This window comes from Neomonachus schauinslandi, chromosome 9 (assembly GCF_002201575.2).
Source record: "Neomonachus schauinslandi chromosome 9, ASM220157v2, whole genome shotgun sequence".
NCBI classification, from domain to species: Eukaryota; Metazoa; Chordata; class Mammalia; order Carnivora; family Phocidae; genus Neomonachus; species Neomonachus schauinslandi.
The window spans coordinates 3,652,841-3,680,469 of NC_058411.1; the positions used below are offsets into that span (position 1 = coordinate 3,652,841).

The following is a 27,629-nucleotide window of genomic DNA, read 5'->3' on the forward strand; positions in this document are numbered from 1 at the left end:
AGCAAGCTCTGGGCAGTATGGACAGGCTGACCCGGCCACAGGATCCCAATTTCACCTGGGCATCTGCCACCATAAGGTGTTCTTTTGCTTTGGGGTTTTTGTGCCTCTAAGAATATGAATATTAATACACACTAAGGCAAAAACTTTGGAGGTTTATGCTGGCGGAAAACCTCAGAGGAAAATATATTGAGGGAGGCACTGGGTGAAGGGCAGTGACCAAGGTGACAGGTTGGCAGGAGGGAAAAAAAAATGCATCCAAAGTCCAGCGGGCGGGGCATAGAGAGCAAGAGGGAAGCACGAGGTGAGCAGGGCACATGTGAGGGCCAGCGGGAGGCTGGGAGGCTGGGAGCCTGGGAGGGCCGGGTCCCCACCCTCAGAGGAAGCTGCCCACCTCTGTGCACACTGCCTGTCTGCCTTGCAAGTCCAGCTTCATCATCTCTGACGGCCTGGGGCCCCGGGGGCCCATGGAGCTCAAAGCATTTTCTAGAATGCTTGCCCACACTGTGAAGAGCTGTCCAGCAGAGGCGATGCGTGGATGAAGCAGGTGGGTAGATGGCAGCGCTCATAGATGCTGAAGGTAAGCCCCATACCTGAGCCAACCGTCGGGCAGGGGAGGCGGGGGCAGAAGCCCGGGTCTATGGCACCTGCTTTCTGGGTGGACAGATTCAAGGAAAACACCAGTGTCCGGGCCCCGGGACAGGTGCTTGGGTGCTTTGAGTCCAGCCCTCATTTCGTGCAGGATCTCATTTGATCCTCCCCGTGACCCTAGGAGGTGGGTGCTGTCACCCCCATTCTAAGAGAAAGAAACTCAGCGGAGGGAGGTGATTTCCCCAGCTTCATGGCTCTAAGAATCCCAGCAAGATGGTCTGACTCTAGGGCTGAAATGGGGGGGACGCAAAGGTAGCAGGCGGGGACTGAGGGTCAGGACGAGCCTCAGAAGGCATCCTGCACTGGCCCTGAGAGCGGCTCGGAGGGCGACGCTGGGTCAGCAGGTGCTGGGCAGCTCACTCCTGGATAGAAACGGTTTTCCTCATGGGACCACAGGTGTGTGTAAGTGTGTGTGTGTGTGTGTGTGTGTGTGTGCACGCATGCGTCTATGCATGGGGAATGGGGGTGCAGGAGCTTCCCCACATTGCAGTTCGAAGCCTGGAGAATGACTTGAGCCCTGCCAGGGCTTTGGTCGTCCCTCTGGCGCTCCGCCGGTGTGGGCAGGTGGGCAGCAAAGGCCACGAAGAAGCCGTGGCAGGGGTGTCCACTGCTCTCAGCACCCCCTGGAAGGGCCTGAGAGGGAGTAAAATGGCAGGCCGCAACAGCTGGATCATACAAGAGCAACTTCAAAGAGATAAAAAGCTGTCAGAGGAACAAAACAAGTAAAAGGGAAAATCCTTACGAGGGAAAATGGACTCAGAAGGACAGATTGCAGGAGGCACACAGACGGGGCTGGCTCCACAGAGCCATCATGGACCTGTGGGTCAGTTGGCACTGAGTTACCGTGCCCTGCTGCAGCCCTGAGAGGTGGGGCGGGGTGAGGGTGTTGGGGGAGGGGCCCTGCAGCACCCTTGGGCTCAGAGGCGGGGCAGGGAAGGTAGCATGTTCAGGGCTAGAGGGCCAGAGAGACCCCATCATTCCTTCTTCCTTTCCATTTCTTCTGCCACTTGCCTCTTGCTGCAGCCAGACCAGCTCCTTCCTGCTCCGCTATTGGACCTGGTCCTGGATTAGGCCTTTGCAGGCACAGGTGCCAGAACATTCCTCCAGAGCTTTGCTGGCACCTTCCTCCACGGCTACCACCTGCTCCCAGACACAGTCCATCCCGGCTGCACCGCCTGCCCGTCTCCCACTAGAACGTCAGCTCCATGGGCAGGGACCTGGGTGTCTGCAGCAGGGCCTGGTCCACAGAAGAACTCTGTCCTTTGCTGTCCCTGCACAGCGACCTCCCACCTCAGGGCCACTGGAGGCTCATAAAGCCTGAAAAAACTTGAGGGAAAGAGGCCTTCCACCAGTTTCCATGTTTCCAAACATTCTATTGCCTCCCTCAAGATCGAGTTAGCCATCTATTTCCTAATGTTTATTTACCGATTATAGGAAGGCTGGAGGGGTTAAAGGGTGTGAGAGTAATTTGCCAACTAAAATGCACACGGCAAGCATGTGTGTGTGTGAGTGCATGCATACTTGTGTACATGTGTGTCTGTGTGCAGAGAACGCAGGGCAGCCGTCCTGGTCCCATGTCTGTGACTTCTGAAGCGAGCCCAGTGAGGGGGTGCAGGAACACTGTGGTTCTGCCCCCAAGTGGGGGATGCTCAAAGGCAAATGGAGTCAGCCCTCTCAGGGCTGAGGAGGTGAAGACGGGCCAGGGAATAATTCCCTCTGTTGCCGGGGGGAGCTCCTTGTCCCTTCCCCAAGGATCATCCCCCAACCCCAGGAGAGGAGCCATCTCCCGAGGGTGGCTGGGGAGAGAGCGTGAAGCAGGAGTCCTCTCGGCCTGGCTCCAGGGAGGACGCAGGGCATGGACCCAGGGGCTGCACATCAGGTGGAGTGTGACAATATTCCAAGGCCAGGAGAGCTGGCCTAATCCCAGTTCTATACTTACTAACTGCGCGACACCCCTCTGGGTCCCCAGTACTTGATCTACAACATGAGGAGAGGAGCAACCACCCGTATCCAACGCTGTACTATTGTTAGGGTCTCGCCCAGAGGACAGCTGGTGGTCCACGGGTGTGGGATATAGCACCTGGAGTTCCATCAGGGCAGTAGGACTTAATCGGGGCTCGGTGGATGCTGAGCTGGACTGAACCCTGCAGTGGGAACCCAGGAGGAGGTGGCCCAGAGGGAAGCCGGGACGGGAGCCAGCAGGGGGAGAATCCCACTGGGAGGCAGGCAGACTGGGGCTGGCAACCTGGTCAGGACCAGAGGTGCAGCCAAGAGGCAGAGGAACGAAAGGGACAGGTGCTTGGGTGCTTTGAGTCCAGCCCTCATTTCGTGCAGGATCTCATTTGATCCTCCCCGTGACCCTAGGAGGTGGGTGCTGTCACCCCCATTCTAAGAGAAAGAAACTCAGCGGAGGGAGGTGATTTCCCCAGCTTCATGGCTCTAAGAATCCCAGCAAGATGGTCTGACTCTAGGGCTGAAATGGGGGGGGACGCAAAGGTAGCAGGCGGGGACTGAGGGTGCCACCAGATTGAGTCCCAAGCTCCTTCAGCCCACACAGCCTCAGCTCTGCAAAAACTGAGCTGCAACCCACTAGGGTCATGGGATCATTTTAGTAGGTGGCTGCCATCACTGAGAAGACACGAAAAGGGATAACAAACATCAGGATTCACGATGCACGGAAGGAGAAGTATTCTTTTGTGAAAACGTTCTGTTAGACATGTATAACAAGTTCATTGCTTATTTTATCCGTAGCCATTCTGTGTGCACTGGGTTGAGAGGCACAATGTATTTCTTACCCTGGCCACGGTCAGCAAGCTTTGAAAGCCACTGCCCTCAGCCTTTCTCTGTTCTGCAGGGGCCTCCGGGCCTTTGTTCTCGGAACAAGAACGCCAGTGCTGGGTACAGGACAGGAGCCAGGACGTGCTGGAGGATTTCCGCTATGTGCCCCCACCCGCACACCAATGGGGCTGGCTCAGCAAGGTGGCGGCACCGCTGTGTGGGGTCTGAGAGGTTGGGGTGTCGAGGTGTGACTGTTCCTCACCTGCAGGCCAGGGGTGCTCCGGAGGTCCCCAAAGCAAGGCCCTAAAGGGGCCTCCCCAGGCTGGCCTGCTCTGAGAGGCACCGAACCCCATGTGGTTATCGGGAGCCAGCAGAGTGAGAGCCTTTCCCCGTCCCTGAGCCGAGGAGAGTGTCTTGGGGAGCAGAGGGATGGCAGGGCAATGACCTGGGCAGGGGCCAAGAAATGCCCGGCTGGGCTGGGAGGCCTGTTGGGGAAGCCGTCTGAGCTCCCTCGTGCCAGCAGTGGGCACCTGGAGGAAGGCTTTTGGGGTTATCAGATTTGTTTTTCAGTCCGGAACTAACTGTGGCTGGAGTGTGGGGCTGGCCCCCCGGATCTGCTGGCTTCCTCCAGATGGTCCCGCTCCCACCACAGAGGCCTGGATACGGGCCACAAACCCCTGGGTGGCCATTTTCAGATGTACCCTGCCTACCTTGCAGGGCATTCTTCTTCCCCCAAGCACTCACAGACTCTGTCACTTCTTTTGTCTATTATGGCCACATCGTTTTAAGGTCTCCAAGGCCAGAGGCCAGCTGTCTACTTTTCTCAATATCACTGAACATTCTGGGTGTTCAAAATATGTGAGTTGGCTGTTTTGTTCCTTGGAGAGGGTCGGGGGCCCACCCCCACAAGGAAGGCTGGGAAGATTCTTGGACAAACTTTGCAGAGGCCTCTTCGTGGCAGTGAAGCGTTCGTTCCCCTCCTGGGAATGGGCCTCAGGTTTGGGCAATTCGAGGCACCTTGAAACCTTCAGTTGTAATAAACAGGCACAGAGCAAACTGGCATCCCAAAGGGAGGCCTCGTCCCCCTCCTGTCCTGGCTGGATTTCCCGTTTGCCGTGCAGGCGGGCCCAAGTGCTGTGAAAGGGACCTTAGTTTTCCCAGAGAAACAGAACCAAACAAAGATGGAAACAAACAAACAAAAAACCCCAAACGCTCTCACTCACACCTAAATGCAACTGCGTAATCGGGCCTGAGGTTGAACGCGCTGTCGCCTTTGTGGGCTATGAACAAAGATGTCCCATGGTTGGCCCGCTCTTCAGACTACGGGCTGTCGATGTGACAAAGCAGCCTGCAGGCTTCTCTGATCCTAAGTTTTGGTCCAGACTTTGGTTACTTATGGCTTTGTGTGCGAAAATGACAAACGGATCCCCGGTCATGTTGCTGAGCGGGCCACCACGGAGTGTTTAAAGGAGAGAAAACGTTGTAAAGCGGAGAGGGTCCTCCAGATGGGACCATGACGTGGCCGGGCGGGTGTGGGTCCCGTGTGCATGGTCCAGGGCACCTCCCCTACTGCAGGTGCACAACGGACCTGTCTGGCTCATAACACCATCACCGGCGTCATAACTGTAACGGGGCCGGGGTGTGTCTGCAGAAGCGCCCGTGAGCACCTAGAGCCTCACAACGCGCCCTCCCCATCCAGAGGCAGTTTTCCCAGTGTCAACAAAACCGTATTTTCCCCTCTCCTGTCCATTTTAAAGGTTATTCCTAAAAAGCAGCAGTTGACATATTTTTGATTTTTTGAGACTCAAAAAATTATTTACCAGGAACACACAAATGATTTGTTTTACTCTATGCTGCTTGCTTAGTGACACAAGATCACTGGAAAAGAGCAAATGGAAGATTAACTTAAAAACTGATTTTTTTTTTTTTTTTTTTTACAGCCATTGGGGTTACTGACATTAGAACATTTGCCGTTTTAAACAAACGCAAGGTCACTGGGTTTGTTACATACTAGTTAAATATTACTGTTTTGTACAAAACAAAAACAGATATTCCTTTGGTTAAAAACATTGATGACTTTTCCCTGTGCCATGTTTATGTCAAGTGGAAGGACGATTCTAATTTTATCTGTGTTCAATAAGCAGATTAAAACAAATCATGAGGCTGACGCTGTTTACAATTCCCTGAGCAGCTGAAGGAAAGAAAATCACCTTGAATCTAGCATTTTCTGAGCCCACTAAAACAGCCAGGTCCCTCAGACCATCTGGGAAGGAATTAATTCCATTTATGTGTTAGTTTAATATGAAATTGTTTTATTTTGACTCTATTTTCCTTCAGGCTATTAAGGAGGAAAAGAAAAAAATAGGAGAGCAGGAGAAAGGCTTTGGTCCCTCACCATTTTCTCTGCAAGCTTTCCTTGGTTTCGGCTTTTGCTTTTTAAATGCTTTACTTCTTTTGGTTGAAAAATGTACAAAATGTGTATTTTAAGTATCAAAAAAATTATATTTTGAACATGACAAAATTTTAGATCCACAATACACTCTGGCAAAAATATTATTAAAAAATACCGTTTGCTTTCACTCCGCTTAAACTGAAATGTCATTCTTTTTATTTCATATTTTCTGATCTGCTCAGTCTGACATTTGTTAGATGTGAGAAAGTTCTGTAGACTATTCCAAAAAATATTGGAAAAAAGTAAACAGCCAATATGTAAAATTTCCACGGAAGCACGCTTGCTTGGTTAACGTTAGTTTTCAAAGCGGCGTTGCGCCGAGTTCTCGGAGGGCAGCGCGGCGGGGGCGCCGGCGGCGGCCTTCTCCTTGCCCGCCCGAGGCCGGCTCCGTCCGCAGCCCCGGGCGCCCTCCCGTCGTCCCGCGGCCCCGGCCCCGCGCGGCCTTCCAGCTGGCTAGCTTTTTCCCTCTCCGCAGCGCACGGAGGCCGCGGGCAGACCCCCGCGGGGGCCGGAAGAGGGTGCGCGGCCTGCGACGTGGGTCCTGCCGCGTCCCACCTGCTCCGCCCGGCCCCGCGCTGCCCGCGCCGCCGCCGCCGCCCGAGCGCACGGCCAGGGCCACCTGGCGGACCGTCCTGAGCTCACTCTTCCGCCGGGCTTCCATTTGGCTTTTATCTGCTTCCCCCATCCTAACTGGTTCCAGATTTGCCACTTCGGAGCCGCGGGGACTCGGCAGGGCCGCGCTCCTGGCCGCTCGGGGACTCCCGAGCCGTGAACCCGCGCGAGCGCATGGCCGGGCCCGCGGGGGAACAGGGCCACGGGCGGGGAGCGGGCGGTGGGGCCAGGGCTCGGAGCTCTGACTCCGCTGACCCGGGCACTGGCCTGGCCTTCTCCGCTCCGGGCGCAGCGGAGCTGTCTGGGGGGCCCCCCGCACAGCCTCCGCCAGGTCAGGCGCGCTTGGGGAGGGGTCCCCAGGGCCTCTGGGCGCCCTCGGAAGCGGGCGCGGCGGGCAGCGCAGCGCACACACTGCCTCCTAGGCCCTGCGCCCCGGGGCAGCCGCGACGCCCAGCCCTCCCGGGAGGGAGGGCGAGACCACCCACGCCGTCGCCGACGTGGGAATCCGGTTGTGGCCGAGGCCTGGGGGCGCTGCGGGTCGGGGGTTCTGCCTGGCCTCCGCAGCACCACCATCCTGAGTCACTGTCCTCAGTGGGGAGACCCCAAGCCGAACTGCTCCGAGCCTGCCAGACCCCCAGCGCCCCGCGCCCCCAGGCCTGCCTCCGCCGCTGGGCCCCGCAGGCGCCGGGCACCGGAGGGGGAGGGCCCCAAGGGCCCAGGGCGCAGTTCCAAAGGCCAGAAAATGGAAACTGTGCGAAAAGAATCCCCAAATCCGGCCGGGCCCCAAGCCCACCAGCTTACATAAAGCCCCAGGAGCCCGCCCGCGGCCTCCCCGCCTCGGGGTGAACAATCGGCGGGCGCCTGGCCAGGCTGCCCTGGGACTGGCACCACCACCGGTCCCCTGACCACGGGCCCGGCGTGACCCCGGGGAGGGGGCAGGGGTCTCGGCCTCTTCCCACCATCTGCCCCGAGAAACATTTAACTGGCCTTTAATCACATTAGCAGCCGGCCCCAATTAGGGCCGCGGGGAGGGGGAGGCAGGAGGAAACCGCCGCCGTGTCACTCGAGGATAAAGATCCTTTCATGCCCTGGGCCTGGCCGTGGGCAACGCGGCGGGCGCCATCCCCAGCCTTTGATTGCCGGCGCCTGGGCCTCGCCGACGCCGCCATTTCTTTCCCCGCCCCCCAGCGCCCAATGTGCCTTCGCCCTCGGGTGACCGCGTGGACATGCAGGGCAGCGTCCGAGGCCGGGCCCACGCCCGCGCGCCCACGCCGGCCGAAGCCTGGCCCCCTGCGGCCCGCGCCTGCGCACGGGAGCGCTCGAGGGGGCGGCGGGGGCTCGCACAGGGCCCCAGGGACGCCAGCGCCCGGGGCCCGGGACCCTGGTAAGGCCGCCGGCCACGGAGCGGTGCGGAGGGAGGGTGACCCCCGCTGCGGGCGGCCTGGGCAGGTCACCTGTGCTCTCGTGGGCCCCCTCCCGAGAGGGGCGAGCGAGCCCCGAGGCGGTTCCGTCCTCTTGGGCCCGGAGTGAGGCGCCGCGGGCCCAGCAGGCCAAGCCTAGGCCCAGGCCAAGGCCGGGCGCCGCGGTGGCGGGGCTGCCGGGGGTCCCGGCTGGGCGTCGGGCCCCAGGAGCGCGGGGACGGCGGGGCTCGGGGCAGCGGGGGCCGGCCTGAGCCGCCCGTGCGCCCTGTCGAGGGGTGAGGGGCGCTGGCGCGCGGTGCTTACCTTGCTCGGGCGCCCGGCCCCGTGCTCCCCGCGCCCGGGCGCCGCGAGGGTTGGAGCGTGGCGCGCTCTGGACGGGCCGGGGTCGTGCGAGGACAGCGGCCGCCCGCGCCGCCGGAATGCTGATGCCTCCGCCGGCCGCGACGCCCGGGGGCCGCCCGGGACCCCCGCCCCACGGCGGCAGCTGCAGTCCGGAGCCGCGTGACCCCGGCCCCGACCTCCCGCGCTCGGCTGTTTGTCCGCACACAAAGGAGAACACTCATATTTTTCTTTTCCCGGCACAGACTTCACACCCGCCCCATCTCCCCTCCCCCAAGTCACCCCCCACCCCACACATGCCTCGCTGAGAACCGCTTTCTCTGCGCACACCCCCTTGGTTTCCCCTGTTGAATTCCATAGTCGTATTCGAGGATGTCAGCACAGCTTAGAAAGTTTCATAGAAAGTCAGAGAGCAATTAGAGAGGCCCTTTTATTGGAGTTTCGTTGGTGCCATGGAATCTTTTAAAGGAGCGCCTGAAGCACCGAACACAATCCCATTAAGCCGCCCAAACTCCCACAGTCCTCAATGGGGTCTCAATGCTTGGACAGACTTTGGCCGGCTCACCGGGAGCCGCGGGGGCTCCGTTGCGAGCGGCCTGCAAGCCGCACTCCCATCGGGGCGCGCCGGTGTCCTGGCCGCGGGGCGGCCGCCTGAGCGGGAGGCACTGGCCGCGGGTCGCTCCGAGGCCTCCGGTCCACCAGCGCTGTCAAAACTTGGAGCGCTTTGGTGCACTGACCCCAAGCTGCGTGTCTTTGAATTTGTAGAGAGTCCCAGCCGGTTTCTAGAAAGGAGAGCTTGGTCCCAGTAAACTTTTGCCTTCCTCCGCTTTAAAATCGATCTGCTAACATTTGGAAGACGGGTGGGAGAAATTGCGCGTTGCTGAGAAAAAGGCCACATATGACCGAAGTTTCAGCTTAATTGAATTTTAGTGCCAAATTATAACTCACTGAATAACTGCGCTGGGGTGGAGGGGGGTGGAGGAGAAGGCAGTGAATGAGGGAAGGCGATTCTAATGGAAATCCGGCTGTCCAGAAGCGCGGTGGTGCGGCCACCCTCGAGTAGCAAGAATTGCAGCCTCCTCAGGCTGCCTAATTCCAAAGGAGTGAGGTTATCAGACTGCGGGCTTTTATGTGGGAAAACGGGATTGGCCCCACTTTGATTTGTGGTTTGGGGTTGATATTCTTGTGTATTATTTAATGTAGCGGGCAACTATCCCATAGAGCACAGCTTTTCCTTTGTTAGAGAGTGACTTCTCTTCTTGCCAGTAAAAATGAATCTCTTTCTTTAGAAGTCAAAAAAGAAGTAAAGCAGGTGTTGTAAAGGAATAAAACATTTTCTTTCTTTTTTTTGTAAAAAAAAAAATAGGTAGTTGGTTGTCAAAGCAAAGTGCCAGTTTTAGAACAATTAGGATTTTGCTCCTGGTGCATCATCACAGATGTTCATTTTATTAAATAGAAGTTCGTACCTGGTGGTTTCTGGATTGGTTTTAGGAAAGAATAGGTGATAGGCTCATAATTAAGGAATTATAATTTCGATGGTAATGAAATGAGCATGGGTTATAGGGGGAGTGGGCTGCATACTAAATCCATAAGGGAGTAATTAAAAATGCGTGTGCAAAGTTGAATGTTTATGTTTTGAGTAGTTTGTATTAGTCGTCAATGATTTGGAAAATTTTCTCAAATCTGCCCCGCTTTTCTCTTATTTCATTGCCCTTCCTGGCCCTGTGGTTGCCAGCGACTGGGCCTCTGACCTCTTGTTCTGTGCACACACCACACCTCTAGCCAGGCCACACGGTTTGTCTACATCGCCTTTGCTTGGCCACATCTGGGCCTCCTGTGGACTGGGCAGGAAAGGACAGACAGCAAGCTTCAGGATCTGCAGATCCCAGCCTCAGGCACTTCCAGCCCTGCCTTTACAATCTTCTGCCTCAGCTGACTCTCTCTCTTTCTTGCCTCTAGATTTCCCTCCCACCCTCTGCCTCCCCGAAACACCTTACGTCCTCCTCTCTGCCTGTCCACATTGCACCTGTCAGTCTCCTGCCTCATCGTCTCTCGGACCCATGTGGGCCTGGCCTGCGTCGGGCTCCCGGGGACCCGTCCCCACCACTGGGTTCTCACGGAGGGCCTGGTGACACCATCTGTCTTTCATTGCCCTGCTTCTTTCTCATATTGTAGCTTGGCTTTGGGAATGTTTCTGGTTCAGAAGAAAACAATGAAGACCCCTTGAGAGCAGGTATCATTTTACACATGTCTTGGGGCCCTGTCAGCAGCCAGCGCCCAGAAAGTAGGCCATCCATCTGTCAATCGGGTGTCGATTTAGAAATCAGAATCACATTTCAGCAAGCAGGGAGGAGGAAAAAAACAGTGACAAATGCTCCCGTTTGCCGAAGGCACCAGGAGAAGCTGACATGCTTCTCTGTTGAACTCACAGGACCTGTCACTGGACTTTTTCAAACCGACATAAAACTATTTCGATTAAATGGAATCTTAAATTGTTTAAAAAATGTGGATGACTCAGTTGGACTGCAGTAGAAAGTGGGGGAAAAAACAAAAGCAAATCCAGAAATCCAAATAGATCAGTCTGCTTTGGATAATCTTGATTTGCCCAAGAAAAGGAGCAGATTCCTGTGAAACAGCCTCAGAAAGTCTCAAGTGCTGTCATGTCTTGGCAAAGGCCCATGGCCCTGATGTCTCTGGGAGGTGGACGGGACCCTCCAGCACCTTCTCCCAGGCCACCTCCATTGCCTCCCACTAGCACACTGGTGGTGGGGCTGGCTCTGCAGAGGAGGAGAAAACCCACTCTGGTCAATAGCACACGATTAAAGTAACAAGACAGAAATGACGTGAACAAATCCACTTTTGAAGCTCTTCAGGGAACAAAGAGATTAGCAGTTGCCGTGGTACAGGAAGAAGTGAAAAGCACGCTCTCGGGAATTTGAAGGAGGAACATTTAGCATTTCGATTCCAGTGAACACATGTTAACAACCCATCCACGAGAAAGGTATCATTTCTGGCCACTTCATCAGGTTCCCCAAATCAGGCAGACGTGTATTTAGACAAGCGCTCTGCTTCTGAAGGGGGCCACCCTGAGAGTCGCCATCTCCAGTGGAGAACCGGGACCCTGTCGTGGAGCATCAGAGTCTCAGCCCATCCTTGTAGGCACCAGCAAAATCATCAAAGGAAGACGCACGTATATATTCACAATGCACGGCTGTATCTGGAGTGCCGCCAGGTCAAGACGTGCACGTGATGTGATTTTCCAACCGGTTTAAAGAAAGAGCTTCCTCCCTTCCTCCCTGAGGAAGAGTGTTAACAGGTGGATGGGTGGTTTAAGCCTCTCCCATCCATGAGATCCTCTGACTGTCTCCTCGCCTCGTCTCTTTGACCACAGTTGTAGTTGAACACTGATCCTGTTCGCATTAGTTTTGGACAGTATTTTGATGTTCTGATTTTGGTGTCCTTCTGGGGGAAAAAAAGAGAAACGAAACAGAAGTACCTACTTCAGATTTACGGTTCAATCCAGAACTAACATTAAAGTTTGGGCCAGCAACCCGGGGAACAGGTGCCCGTGTGTTTGGGTGTCTCTCAGAGACAGCTTTGGGTCAAGGTTTCCACTTGTAACCCCCAGCGCAGACCTCCTTATTTTCTCCAGTTTAGGTTCTCCTTTATCTTGATTATCTGCCAGGCTCCTTCTTCCATCAGACTTTGACAACACTGGTCCACAAAACTTTTGGCACTGGATGTTTTCCAGAACTTGGATTTTTTTTCCCCTGATGTTAGAAAGGAAATACAGTGTATCATGTATACTGGATAGTATGGGATTCCGCAGTTGGGAAGCACCCCCTTATCAAAGACATGGATGTTTTCACAGCAATCATGTGAATATTCACCCCAAGTGGGACAGAATGGAGACTCTAAGTCGCCTCATGTCAGGGAATGTGCTAAGTGTATGAAACAACTTCGGTTTTCAGAGTTCTTCGGAGTTTTGGACACGTGTGTGTGTAAGGGCTTATGGATCTGGATTATAGGACCGCCCCCCTACCTTTCCTTTAAACAAAGAAACAAAAAAGGCACCAGCTCCAAGGTCCTTCACAACCCTCTCCCATCGGTCAGTTTTAATTGTAGGTGGTGCCTCAGCATTGTTTCAAGAATGCTTATGTATTTTCAGATAGTTCAGGAAAAAATGGACCGAGGACCTTGCTTTAGTGTATTAAAAGCGCCCGGTACTAACACCCGAGGCTGATTTCCATGTCCTGCCCTAGGTGAGGGCTGGACGCAGCGCCAGGGACAGCAGTTGACCGCCGATGGCCGGGTTTCACCCCTTACCCTGCCGGGAAAGTCTCCCATGCTTAAAAAAAGCTGTAAGCGCCTTCATTTGCCTCTGACCTTTCGAACAAAAATAAACTGCTCATGACTAATAGAACCTGAGGTACTAAGAGGTCCTTAAAATGATGACAGCCCCCAGCATGTGGATGGGATTCCTGCAGGGGGTGGAAGGTTGGGTTACATAACCTCCACCATCCTGGCCAGTTTTGACTCCGTGAGTTCGTGTGCCCCGTACGGGCTAATAATAAACATCTACCGTCCTAAGAGACAGGACCGTTTTGTGCAGAAATAGCATTCCCCATTTAAGTGGGAATGTGATATATATTTTAATTAGCACTTGTTTATTTCATCAGAGAAGTCCCGAGCTGTCTGTGGGTTTAAGTTTCTAATAGGGCCTCTACAAGCAAATTCAGCGCACAGGGGCCGTGTGCACTCGGGAAGGGTCAGAATGCTTTGTTTGATTTGATGCGTTGGACGGGGAGTCCGCAACCTGTAGGAACGCGCTTCTGGAAGAACAGTGTCGGTCGTGGGACTGAGGGCCGCCACGCCAGGGTTCTGTTTTGCACGGACTCTTCAGGAGTCCATCTAGTGCTCAAAGCAAAGCGGCCCTGTTTTCGTAATGCCCGTTTTTGGGGTTCAGTATTAATGCTAATAAAGGGGGAAGGGCCTTTGAGGGCCAGCGTCCCCCGTGACTGACCAGACGGGGAGGGCACGGAAGGCAACAGAAGGCAGCTCTTAGGAGAACATCCTCAAAGAGGCCACTGCAGCGTGTAGTTTGGAGCTGCCAAAAGTAGCAGGTGTCCCTTAAAGCCACAGGGGCCGAGGTGGAGGCACCCTGCTCCACCCCTCTCCACTGACCCGACATGCGTACCGAAGCGCCCGCTGAAGGGAGAGGCCTGACCACAGGGAGGTGAACTCCAGCTGCGGCAGGAGACCAAGGCCACACCTGCCCCGAGGGAACGTTCTATCTGAACTTCCCCTTAGCATTTCTCATGCTTGTTTCTCTTCCCTGGGGAGACCTCTGGGTGCTTACGCGGCTTCTGATGTGGGAAGGATCGACTTCATTTTGTGGGATTAAAATGAGGGGAAGCAGGTGAAGGTGTAGGCTGGGGAAAAGAGAGCCAGGGTCCAGGGCTGGTTGCAGGGACAGGTGACAGCAAATCTGACTCTGCCCGGGGTGAGCTTGCTCAGGCACTGCCTAAAGATAAAGAAGAAATCGTCTCGGCCCCTCCTGACCCAAGGCCCAGTGAGGGCCATGGGGCGCCGGCTACAGGGGAGGGGTGTTGTGTCAGATGCATCAATGCGGGTGTGTTTATGGGGGACTCTCATCCAGGTGGGATGAGGGGCCCAGCAACACGTCCTTGGGAGGCAGTAGCTGAGCTGAGTCATACGGAGTAAGTTGGCCTTGATAGAGACGCAAGGGGGACAGCACTGGGTGATGAGAAAGAGAGGGTCGTCCAGGAAAAAGCAACAAACAGCCCAAGAAGTGGGGGGCAGGGGCTCCAGGGTGCCCCTCTCCATTATGAGACATCAGCTCCTCATCCCTGTTTCTCCATGACATGTCAATGGGATGACCTCTTTCCCTACGGCTTGATCTGTCCAATACCATGCTGGATTGCAGCAAGTTCAAGGTCAAGTTCTGCAGACTTTAATAGGCACCCACAAAAGAGAAGCACCGATGGACAATTTTCTAATATTCTCTTAGGCAGGGATGTTTGAAGGTTTCGAGTCATACTTTCAGGATCTCTGTATTAGTGTTGTCTTTATTTATTTATTTTATTTATTTGACACAGAGAGAGGGGGGAGAGAGGGAGAGAGCAAGCACAAACGCAGGGGTGGGGGGGTGGAGCAGAAGGCATGGGAGAATCAGGCTCCCCGCTGAGCAAGGAGTTGGATGTGCGGCTTGATCCCAGGACCCTGGGATCATGACCTGAGCCGAAGGCAGCCGCTTAACCGACTGAGCCACTCAGGCGCCCCTAGTATTGTCTTTAATTCATGTATTTAGTAAACATTTACTGAGCATCTCACGGGTCCAAGTGCGGGCCAAGGCACTGGGGTAAATGGTCTCTGCCCTCGCTGGGCTTGTAGTCGGTCGGGGAAGATATTCAGCAAGAGAAGCACGTCACCCAGGAAGCTTTTTAGTGCCCGGTTTAGCAGCTCTGAAGGAAAGGAGCCTTCAGTAAACATCCCTGGGAACCCTGCCTTGTGCCAGGCACCCTGTGAGGTGCTGGGAAGTGAGTGAGGTGGTCCCCATTTTCAGCGAGTTCAGGGCCTGGTAGGGAAAGATGGGCAAGGTCATTTGAGTGTTGTCAGTGGTAGAAGTCTCGGGGGGCAGGGCTGCAGGGGGCGGTCAGTGCTATGCATGGGGCATGCTGGGAGGAGGGAAGACCATCAAACGGCTGGTCTCTCCGGGGCCAGTAACCCCTAGTTGGGGTTGGGGAGAGGGTGGGATGGCGGTGGAGAGGGCAGGGGCCAGGGGGCTGGGGCTGTTGAGTTCCATGCCCCTCAGTGATGAGAGTTAGGAAGCTTGAAGGTGTCTCCTCGAAGATGTTCTGCTGAATTCAATGCATATTTTATATGAAATGTTCCCCAACATTAGGTATAATTTGACATCTCTTAAAGAAAAACCTGATTTCCCAAACGTAACCCGGGTAGCTGTTTCAGTGTCAGCTTAGCTTCCTGTTGAATAAAGATTTCAAGTGTGGAATGCCAAGAAGGGGTAGGGACACAGGTCCTTTTCCAGGACACCAGTGACCCTGGCTGTGGATTAGAAATGCAACTGGAATGTCCCAGAAGGCAAGCCGTCAGACAGTTAACGCTTCTGAGTCTATTCCCTAGACGGTTACAAAGGAAGACTGTCTGGCCCACTGGCCCTGCGTCTGGTCAGATGGGCAGGCTGGCCTGGCCTGCTTGGGCTATTTCTTTGGGTCCCATCTCTGTGATGACGACAGCGGGGTGAGGATGTGGACAGCGGCAAGGGAGGCCAGTAGCTCCCACCTGCTTTGGAGTCAGCTGCTCTGCTCCCGCTGAGGGGAGATCAGGTGATAGCCGCTTCTGAAGGTCGTTTTCTGCAAGTTTCCTGTTTTTCTCCCACATTCGCTTTGGACCTGTGGGTACCAGCGGTGGCTGGGCATCTAGTCAGCAGGCTGTGACCCCCCGGCAGGCCTCCTTCTCAGGCCGAGAGAGCTGCCTGCCTATACAGTGAAATTGATTTCTGGGCTCAGCCAAATACATTTTTCTTTTCTTTTTTTTTTTGGAAGAGCAACCAGTTAGAAATTAGTTGTTCAATTCAACTGTTTTTTTCCTTCTTCGTCTTTTTTTTTTTTTTTAACCTTCTCTTAAATTTTTTTTTTAATGTGATAGAATTTTTTTTCTTCTGGGCAAATTCTTAGGATTTAATTGCACTTAAAATTGTGGAGCCTGTCAGAGTAAATTGCAGATAGCAGAGTTTTACCCAACGAAACCAGTCCTGTGATTGTCACCACCGTCAGGCTTCTCAGATAAAGTTGTGGGAAGGACAATTTAAGTCTGCAGCACAGTGAACCACACCTCAACTCAGTATTCAGCACGAAGCTCATCACGCTCAAAGACAAATACCCAAGTCAGCAGCCATGATGTTTGAGGACGCAGGCTATGATTTTTAAGTGATTCCAAAATTCTCCTCCTGAAAGAAGAGGAGAGATGTCTACCCCACTGGTTTTAAGTTAATCTGTAATTTTTTTTTTTTTTTAAAGACAGAGCAGTCTTATGGCATCTTAAAAATAGTAAAGCAGAAGCAATATTACCAGCTCCACGTGAAGCTGCATCTGCTATCCGGCTCAGTCGGCTCCTGTTCATTCCCAGGAGCAAACAGGACTGCTACATGTCACATGTCACCACAGCCTTCTCTATGGCCATGAGACAAAAGCTCAAGGGTCCCCTCCATCCCCCAAAATGCTTTCTTCCTTCCTTCCTCCATTTTTTTTACATAGAGTTTAAAAATTTTATTTTTAAGAAATTTTAATTCCAGGGTCATTCACACACAGTGTTCTCTTAGTCTTCCTTCCTCCGTGTTTGATAAGTGAGCTTCTAGTGCTGACCCGAGCTCATGTCATGGAAAGCAGAACTTTCTGGAATATGCAGCTTCTCTGACTTTGATCAGATAAAAGATAAGATCAGAACCTGACTTTGATCTCTGTGGTCAAGAGAGGGCCCCCCCCATACTTTTTATTCTTCCTCCAAGAGTCCAACACCCCCGTTGACTAATAGTAAGCCTCAACCAAACCATTGTTGAATCTATGAAGGATGGGGAGTCGTTTCTCTATTGTTTGGAATCATTTTTCAGTGAACTGTATTATGTCTATCAATCACTAAGATATAATTTATCTATATTTTTTATATAGGTCCCTATAGATCAGGATGGACAGGGACAAGCTCCTTCTTCATGGAAAGTATGCACTCGTTTCTACTCTTCAGCCCTGCGGAGAAGGTGAGTTACATAACAGACTGCGAAGCTCTTGGAACCTGTGCTCAGTGAGAGCCCGAGAAGACCATAGCAGTGGAGACCCACTGCCTTGGGTCCAGCTGTGGGCTTCAGCTCGGTGCTGTGACCTCTGGGTCACCCGCATCTGCACCTATGTCCCCTCATCTGCAGCAGATTTGGGCTGCATGTTTTCATCAGGTAGCTCTTGTAAGGATTAACCCGATAACCCAGGGAGGGCCTGGGTAACCCGGTGCCTGACACTTAGTGAAGGGTGTGATGATGTAATCAGTCTGTTAAGGAGAAGACAGAGTTTTCCAGAAACAAAATCAGACAAACTAAGGTCGCCAGATCCTGGGCTTGCAAGTGATTTGTACTTTTCTCTAATGCCATGTTAAGAGTATTAGCCTGTTACCTGTTAATGTGATCATGTACATTCTCAATATCCGAGTCCTGATGAGATTGAAGCATTTGTTGCTCACGGACATTATTAGATTATTAGTATGTGTGTACATCTGTATGTATACTTTGTACCTCTTGCAGGCTGTCTGGGAACAGCAGCAGGGCTGGTATCAGCCTCAACTCCCTATAGCTAACTCGAGCTAGGAAATGACCGTGAACACTGCCCCGAAATCGGAAGACTGAGTGTGTGAGTGTGTGGCTCTCTGTTGGGTTGCAGGATTGCGGCTGCTGTGGAGAAAGGGCTCGGGAAATGGGGGCTGCAGAGGCTCATTGGCACCATGGGGGGACCTGAGAGAAAGGCTTCCTTCCTCTTCCTCCTGATGGAAAGGAACATCCAGGGCCCCAGAGCTGGCCAGTTCCCCAGGCATACTTGGCAGGCGGGGTGCTGCTGCCAGGATCGTCCCTGGCAGAGAGAGGCATGAGCAAGGTGTAAGGGAAGGGCCCAGAGATGACCTCGTACAGATCTGGCTCAGCACAGGGCCTTGGGCAAGCCTTGGAAGCTTCCAGAGCCTCACTTTCCTTCTGCTGTGTGAAGACCAGCTAATGTCACCAAGATTAGCTGCAGGAATCTGCTCTCCCTGGGTACGGGCTGGGTGGGTGATCGATGCCACTTGGTGTGATAAGAGCACATCTCAGTTGAGAAAGACACAGTTGCTTTCTGGAGCAGTTTACTCTTATAAATGCTGGAGGCAGTAACAGCAATAGAACGTTTGATGGAAGTCAGTGGTCACGGGAGCCAACGTAGATTGTCCAGTCCTGCCTTTCACAGATCTGTTTTCCCGGGCATGGTATTTTCCACAGAGAGCTTTTTCCACCTTGCAGTTATCCTTGTGTCAGAGAGAAGAGAAACCCAACTTGGACCATGAATTGTTGCCCCAGTAAAGACCCTTCCAACTTATATTAAATAAGGGCATGGGAAAAAAAACATCCAGATGACTCCCTCCCCAGTTCAGTCTGGATAACCAGCTAGATCATGTTATAAATGTCAAGGGGCTTTGTTTCTTGAGCCCAGAATAGGCCCAGCATTAGAATATCTTATACATAATGCTTTAGAAAGTGCATATACAATATACGACCCTACTACGCTATTAATGTACCCTCAGACTATAAAATTAGGTTCAAAGCTGTCCACTAAAAACCTTTCTGATGACATATTGAAGGTAACTTGGTAAAAAATATTGAGGATTGGGTCCACAAATGTAAACCAGTTTGTATAAAACATTTTTAGCAATTGGTTGTTTGATCTCATCTGACTATGAAGCTGGTTTGTTTTGTGTAAATGGAGTCTCCGTGTGAGTCTTGTTTATGGAAAGACAGCATTTTGGGTTGAAGTTCTGAGTAGGGGTCATGTAATACATTATTATAAAATGCATCATTACAACGGTTTATAGATTTCTTCCTCCTGAAGAGAACCTCATGCTTAAGCCTTCTGCAGGTCTGTAAGCATCTTCAGTAGCGTCATCCTGAGGCCAAAGGGATTAAAGAACGAACATCTTAGTTAATGGCTGCCTCTGCCCGAGGCTGTTCTGTGGGCTTCACCTGATGTCTCACTTATTCCCACTGTCCGACCTGTGGGTCGGGTGCTCTTAGCACATCCATCTCACAGGGGAGGCAACTGCAGCTTGGGGAGCCTGGACGCCTCATCCGAGGTCAGGCTTCAGGAACGAGCAGCTCTGCCTCTCAGCATTAAAGAGGCGTCTGGGAGTCCTTCATTTGTGTTACAGACTATCTAATGATAAATACGAATTGGGCGTAAGTTAGGGTTATTGGGCCAATTTCACCATGGCAGGCAATTCGAACTTGGGCTTGAAAGAGACGTCTGTAGCAGGTCGCCGTTTACAGCCATGGGATTTAGGAACGCTCGCCCAGTTCGGACACCATCCCTGCATGATCAGCAGAGCATGTTTCCGAACCGAATTTGTCTTGTGAAAATTTAAGAAAGAGCTAATGTTATATTTATCAATATGGACTCTACACACAATGCAAACTGTTAACGAATAGTTAACAGGGGAGAGCTAAAAATGCAATTTGATTTTATTTTAAATTTTTAAACTTTTGAATTTGAGCCTAGTTGACACGCAGCGTTACCTTAGTTTCAGGTGCACAGCATAGTGATTGGACAATTGTGTACGTTATGCTGTGCTCACCACACGTGTAGCTACCATCCGTCACCGTGCAACATTATTACAGTATCATTGACTACGTTCCCTGTGCTGTACCTTTCCTTCCCGTCACTGTGCCCGTGTCTCCCACTCCCCTTCACCCATTTTGTCCCCTCCCCACTCCCGCCCCTTGGCAACCATCGGTTTGTTCTCTGTGTTTGTGGGTCTGATTCTTTTTGTTTGTTTATTAGTTTGTTTTTTTAGAATCCACATATGAGTGAGGTCATATGTTATTTGTCTTTCTCAGCCTGACTTATTTCACTTAGCATGATACCATCTAGGTCCATCCACATTGTCGCAAATGGCAAGACCCCATCCTTTTTATGGCTGCGTGATATTCCACTGTATCTATATACCACATCTTCCTTATCCATTTGTCTACCAGGAGACACTTGGGCTGCTTCCATATCTTGGCTATTGTAAATAATGTTGCAATAAACATAGGGGTGCATATATCTTTTTGAATTAGGGTTTTCATTTTCTTTGGGTAAATACCGAGTAGGGCAATTACTGGATCGTATGGTATTTCTATTTTTAATTTCTTGAGGAAGCTCCATCCTGTTTTCCACAGTGGCTGTAATCTACGACAAAGGAGGCAGGAATCTATAGTGGGGAAAGGACAGTCTCTTCAAGAAACGGCAGTGGGAGAACTAGACAGCTATATGCAGAAGAATGCAACTGGACCGCTTTCTTACACCATACACCAAAGTAAACTCAAAATGGATTAAAGACCTAAGTGAGAGACCTGAAACTATGAAATTCATAGAAGAGAGCACAGGCAGTAATCTCTCTGACATGGGCCATAGCCACATTTTTCTAGCTATGTCTATAATAGTAATTTAAAAAAATTAAAAAAAATACAATTTTAATTTTAAAAATCACCCTGTGTCTCACACGTCTCTCATGGGCCAGGTGCCGAGGCTTCTTTCAGGAGCTCCCAGACTGGTCTGGCAGGAGAGAGAACCACGTGAGGAGAGGATGAAAGCATTCTGGGTGGACATGGAGAGACTTACAAACATAAAAGTGATATACTGGAGGTATAAAAAGTGAGTGCTTTCAAATAACAGCTAATGTTCTCTGTTCCTTAAGAATACCAGTAGTTTCAAAAGTAACCATTACACACCAGCGAGGGGAATGCTAGTGAAGGGGAGGGACACCTTGTGAAGCATTCGGTGGCGACTGCATGCTTTCGACATCGGCATGGCTCCCGAGGGCTCCGCGGCACAACCCGGGAGCCGGGCAGACCAGCAGACTGCTCCGTGAGGAGTGGGGCGCTGTGTTGCTGGTATCATGTATGTGAGCACATTCGACTTATTGGCTGAGTGAGTCACGGATGCTCAGATGTCCTTGAAGGGACCCTACCCCCTTTCCTCTGCGTTGGAGAATCCCAGGAGCCTGCGAGGATGGAGGGCAGAGACTCAGTGCCCTTTGGAGCCTGGGTCGGTCTCATCAGGGGATCAACCATGTCTGTGCTCATTTCAAAGGAGAAGAAACACACTTTTAGAGGAAGAAGAGAAACCCGGCTCTAATCCTGCCCACTGGAGCCCATGGTGTAACGTCCAGATGGTGATATTCAGATTCTTTTGATATTTCTCCAGCTAGGAATATGAAATACATATGAGAAAAAAAAAAAAACTTATGCCCTGGAACAAATGATAAACACATCCTAACTACTGACAGTCTCTGGGCTGTATTTAATGAAACGATCACCTTGTTGTGTGAATGTCACGAAGTCAGCCATGGGTGATGTTAAAGTATAAATGCCCCTATGGTCACTCGTGGATCTGGGATTTCATCTGCCTGTTTGCTCCATGTCCCTAGAACCCCAAACGAGGTCTGGGATGTTGCAGATGCTCAGAAATATTGACGACCAAGTGACTTAATGGTTGTCCGGGGTAAATCTAGAGTGGAAGGCTTTTGACAGAGAAGTGCCTTTCGGATAATCATTTAAAATATGCCGTTGAGAACTTCCTAGTGGCATTTGCTGGTGCAATCTTCTTGAACCTTTCCCTAGGTTCTTAAACAACCGAAGACAAATAAGGGAGACCCAGAGAGGGACAAACAAGAGTGAGGCAGGATGATGGAGAAATCCGGTGGCACTAGAGACTGCGGGAGCCCGAAAACAAATCGGAAAAGTGGGCTTCGCTGGCGACCGCCAACAGCATTTGTAATTTCAAGAAGTCATTGTTGACAGTTAATTTTGGGAGGGAAGAAGGATTTTCCTCTACTTTTTTATGCAAGATGGTTCTCCATCACAAACTGTTTTAACAACTCAAGAGTTTGTTTGGCACAAATTGGCTGAAAACTCAAAGGAGGAAAAAAAAAAAAAAAAAAGCCGAGTCCCCTTAAGGATGTCAGCCCCAGACTACAAGGAGTCAGTTTGAAATATCTTAGTTTTAAGAAGGTGGCAGAATTACATAATTATTTTCACAACTCACAAGAAATTAAAATACCTCTTCCAAATGTGAGGTTGTAAGATAACACAAGCCACAAATCCTAGACTTGCGGGAGTGTGTGCATCTTTCCGTCTCCCACACAGAAACCCACATCAGAATGTCTGAGCTGAGAACACATGGCTGCACATCCCTCGCGTCCCTTGGAGCCTCACACGGGCGGAGGCCCCGGAGCGGCTCCCCCCAGCACCGGCTCCAGGGAGTCGGGTCAGCTGAGATGCTGTGGGGAAGCAGGTGGCCGCCACCAGGTGCTGGGGACCACAGAGGCGCCTTCTCTGCCACCCACAGCCAATCTGCACGAGGGGAGGAGCAGCGGAGAAGGTCCCAAGACAAAGGTGCATCAGGATGGGAGGAATCTGCAGAATGTGGAGAAATGGTCAAATGAGCCCCGGGCAGTCTGTGATTCTGGATGGGAGACCCTGCCCATTTCTCCCGTTGGTGAATATCTTTGAAAAGCATTTCATTTAACCAGACTTCTTTGGAAAGCCAGCGAGCATTACCTGTTAAAGATCCAAGGGAGTTGCTTTGGTATATAGATTAGGCATCTCTCACGCGGTCCCAGTTTAAGGACCTACCCTGCCTCACAGCCTGAACAAGGCCCTGGGGGTTCCCAAGCAGAGCAGCTGGGTTCCTGCTCATGAGGCATTCATCACTAGTAGGACAGTCGAGTGCATAAACCTGGTCAGGCACAGTGCATGGTGCCAAGGAGGGGAGGAGAGGAAATGCAGGTAGGTTGGGCACCCCAAAACAGGAGGGGGTGAGCCCGGAGTGGGAATGGGCATGAGCTCAGGGCTCAAGGAAGCATCTTGAGCAGAGATGAGCGTGTTTGAGTGGGGGGTGATCGAGGGTGCAAGGCCTTGGAGGTGGAGGGGACCTCATGACCATGGGGGGTTTTGGGTGCCGTGCTGAGGAGCTGGCTGGCTGCAGGGAGGGGCGAGGACCCATGACACCTCCCAGGCTGCCCTCTGGGAGCCGCAGGTTCATGGCAGCTCGAGGTGGGCCCCCTACCGGGGAGGAATGGATGGGCAGTTGGGAGAAAGTTTGGAGACCCGGCACATCAAGGTGTCTGTACGCGGGTGGGAGCTGTGTCTGTGGAATCCTCTCTGTTGGGAGGTCCTGCGGGCCACTGCCCAAGCAGTTTGTTGGAAAACTGCTTGGAGCAGAGAGAGTGGGGGTGGAGGGAGTAGATTCTTGAGGACAGAGCTGTGACTTTCTCATCTCGGGGCCTGCTGAAGTGTGCAAAAATCGGTGCCCGATCAATCCATTTTCACTGGAAATACTTGCCTCTGTTTCTAGAGACCATCATTAGCGATGGTCTTGCACCAACCTTATCTTACTCAGTTTGTTTTTTTTTTTTTTTTTAATAAAAGTACATCGTCTTGACACAGGAAACAGGTTTATGGACCAGGGAGGAGCAAGGGATGTGCCCCAGGTCTGTCCAGGCTGTGTTTTCTCCCCTTTCCCAGCTGTCCTTCACAGAGTCCCCCTCCCCCAAAGGAGTCGTATCTTGGAGTTGCTTGCACGTTAGCCCTCTAGGAAACTAAATTCAAGAACTGACTTCCGCCGCGCTCTGCCGCATACCTGCCATCTACTGATGCACGTGGATGGTGTGTTGCTGCTGCCCTTCGGGGACTCGAGGTCCAGTTTCTTTGCTTAAGGAGGTGGCAATTAAACACGACTGAGTTCTCTGAAGAAGTGATGCCCACAGAGGAGTTGGGAGCAGAGAAGCATCGGCGGTGTGCTTGGTGTTTGGAAACCCTGTAGGGGACCAGGGGACTAAGAGAATCCTGTGACAGACCACCGTTGTGAGGAGCCCAAGAGAGCCGTCTCCTCCAGTTCCCTCCGCCCCCAGGGGGTTCGCTAGCCTCGCCAGCGACTGACAGCGAAGGGGTTAAAATAACAAATAAATGACTTTATTTAGACTTGAGCATTTCTGGCATTTTTTCTAGATTTTTCTCCCCCCCCCCCGCCCCGCAGTATTTGATGTGACAGCTTTTGTTTGCTCACACTTGTCTGTCTTTTAAATTTCTCATATCAGCGGTAAAAGCTATTTCTTTTTCCTGTAACATCTTGAGCTTGGTATCCAATGAAGGGAGAAATTGCTCTGGCATTACTTGAAATTATAATATTATACCTAATTTTGGGGGAGAAAAATTAGAGTAATTTAGATCTCAAGGCACTGAAGATTTCTGCAGACGGGTCATTTGCAGCATTATTGCTGATTAGTCATCCATAAAAGTGTTTTTCCTGCGGGGGAGGCTCCATCATTTCCTGGTGTTCTTTAGAAACGCCGATTTTGAGGCCCATCCAGGCAAGGGAAAGACGGTCATCATCCATTTCGAGGCGATGGTCTGGCTTTGATGGAGCTCTGGCTGGGGTGGGGTGGGGCTTGTAGAGTCTCTCAGCGGGATAATTCATTCGAGTGGCTAATGAGAAATCTTAACTGACATCTCTGGGGGCCTTGGGGAGAGGGTGAAATGCATCCTCATTTTCAGGGCAGAGGGGCCAATCACCAGATCTATGCGTTCTCCAGCAAGGGACTGGGACTTCTTAAACTTTTCTGTGTATGTCGCTGAAAGCACAGCCTTAGTCTCCAAAGAAGGACACGGAGGCACCACAATCCGTGGAATTCTGTAATGTGGGCTGCAGTGTAAACAGTGGTATGGTTGAACCGAGGGCTGCTCTGGCAAAGCCTGTGAGTAATTAAGGGCTCCCTCCAGCAAGGTAAAGGCCGAGACCCAAGTATATTAGTACAAAAAAGGAGAGAGATTGTTGTTGGTGGTTGTACTCTTCCCCCCCGCTCTTTTTAAATGTAAATAAATAAAGAATTCTGGCAAGACAGAAACCTCTCGGATCTCTTTATTGACCTAAGGAGAAGAAAACAAAGGATACAGCCATTGTTGGTTGCGTGTTTTAAATTGCTGAGGTCAGAACAAAACTTAGATTACCCTGCTTCAGCAGCTCCCAAGCCACGCTCCAGGGAATAGAGGATACTTCTTGGGGGAGGGGGAGAAGGCTCCGGGGTCCACTCTGTTTCAGAAACCTTGCACGTATTTCCCTGCCCTGGGGTCACAGTGCACTTTAGCGGAGTAGGAGAATGTCATTTTCCTTTGCTTCACCCAACCCTTGTCCTGGGTGACCATGGAACCCTTCTCAGAGGGCACCTGCTGACGTCTGTGGGAAACCCTGCATACTCCCCCCACAAAGGAAAGGCCGCCTGCGAGGAGCTGCTCTGCCCACCACCCACTCTGTCCTCCGGGCTCGCCCCCCAGCACTTCCTCCGCGTCGGTGGAATGGACAGTCCGCTGCGATCTGTGTGTGTCCAGGTCTAGGGACAGACTGCATGCTCTTCCTGTATTCGCAAAGCACCCGGTGCAAGGAGGGGGATCCCCTTGCCACCTGTTGAAAGCCTGTCCCATGGTGGGCCACCGAAGGACTTAGATCCGCTTAGGACCTGCTGGTGGCAATGAAGGTTAGAAATAAGAGCTTGAGGGCGCCTGAGTGGCTCAGTTGGTTAAGCGACTGCCTTCGGCTCAGGTCATGATCCTGGAGTCCCGGGATCGAGTCCCGCATCGGGCTCCCTGCTTGGAGGGGAGTCTGCTTCTCCCTCTGACCCTCCTCCCTCTCATGCTCTTTGTCTCTCATTCTCTCTGTCTCAAATAAATAAATAAAATCTTTAAAAAAAAAAAAAAGAAAAAAAGAAATAAGAGCTTGAGAAGCAGGGAGGCAGTGGAAGTAAAGACACAGGGCCGGCCCAGCTCCAGTGCTCCCCCTTCCCGCATTCTGTTTCCTGGGGAGGGTGGGGAAGGGGGTGAGGTTACCTTCCCTGGAGTCTTGATCTGTATTTGCACTCACAAGAATAAAAGCATAAAGAAAACTTCTTTTTGTTGTAAAATTAGGAAGAGGAATAATGTGGCGGAATAAGGCCCAGAGCAGATGCAAATTAAGTTAATGGGAGAGGTTGAGTGGGTAGCACCAGGTTTTCGCAAAGGGCTCTAAGCAGAGAGCACAGGGCCTGGAAGAGAAGCCCTGACCCCATGAGTCTTCACTCCCACGAACAATCAGAATGAGGGACGATCCCCTGGGAGGAGACTCAGGGCTGTCACCAAGAGGGAGGCAGTGAGACAAGGCAGTGACGTTGGCTCAGTGTCCTGGGAAGACTGTGGGCTTTGCAGTCCGCCGGTCTTGGCTCCGAAAACCAGCAGCTCCACTTCTTCGACACATGATCTTGAACCAGAGTTTCTGTTTCTTTATTTTTAAATATTTAAAAATACTTATTTCAAATTTCATTAACTTTCTATAAATCACAGACATATGAAATGCTCAAAAATATTAAAAATTTTCATGTTAATAATACCTCCCTCGTAAGTAGTCTGCATAGGTACTTCATGGATCTGTTTGCACATGTTCCTATCAGCATGGAACAAAATATAGAAGGCTGTTAACATGAGTGATCTGGGGAGGTGGCCCTTGGAGGAGGTGGTGGTTGAGGACCCAACGCCCAGGAGGGCCTCTGGTGAGCCTTGCCTCCAGCGTTCACACCTTGGCAAAGCCCCTACTCACAGTGAGCAGGGCTGACCTGAGTAACCAGTAGAACAGCACAGAAATGAAGATGGGTGACTTTGGAGGCTGGCTCATAAAAGACATCGAAGCTTCTACCGTGCTTTCCCTTTCTGCCTAGAGAGAAGGCAGCTGCCATGTTGTGAGGACACTCAGCAACCCTCTAGAAAGGCCCATTTGGTGAGGGACACAGGCCTCCTGTCACCAGCTGGCACCCGCCTGCCAACGACGTGGACTCTGAGAGTTCCTGGCCCCAGTTGAACCTTCAGATGATGGCAGCCCCACCTAATCTCCAGACTGCAACCTGATGAGAGACCCTCCACCCAGAACCAACCAGCCCCGTGCTCCCAGACTCCTGACCTCCCGAAGCTCTGAGACAATAAATGTGTTGTTTTAAGCTGCTAGGTTCCAAGTTATCTTGTTATGTAGCGATGGGTAACTAAGACAAGTCAGGGAGGCGAGGAGGCGGACAAGAGGGGAAGTCTGTGCCAAAGCACCATGACGTGCACGATGGGGGTTCATTCACATACGATTTTATACAAGTGCATATAAAGAAACTAGAAAAACATGTAGTCACAGACTTGTAGGAATGTCTGTGTTGCAGTGTCAATTGCCAAGTGACAAATATAAATTACAGAATAATGTGTGTAGAATGATTCTATTTTGGTATAAAGCAAGCAATAAATCAGCCCTCGTGTGTTTGTAGAAACAAGGGGAAGGGTGTGGTGGGTTTCTTCAGGGCATAGACATTGAGGGGCACGGAGGAGGTGACCGTATCGACTCTTGGGTCACCTTTTTGCCTTGCTTCACTGGTTCACATAAGCTTAAGTTATTCTTGTAATTTGAGTATATGTAAAAAAATATATAGTTTTTTAAATCAAAAGAAGAAAGTGGTTGAAAATGGAAAGAAATAAGAAATAGACACAACTACCGGTGTACAGGGGCGTTCATCCAAGG

General features: G+C 51.8%; 1 long non-coding RNA gene across 1 annotated transcript; it reads left to right on the forward strand.

Annotated features, from left to right (window-relative positions):
- Window positions 1-279: 279 nt before the first annotated feature.
- LOC110571569 lies at window positions 280-27,020 on the forward strand. The gene is made up of 3 exons (XR_002479793.1): window positions 280-544; window positions 16,959-17,044; window positions 26,794-27,020. It is a non-coding gene; the product is annotated as an uncharacterized LOC110571569 (long non-coding RNA).
- The last annotated feature ends 609 nt before the right edge of the window (window positions 27,021-27,629 follow it).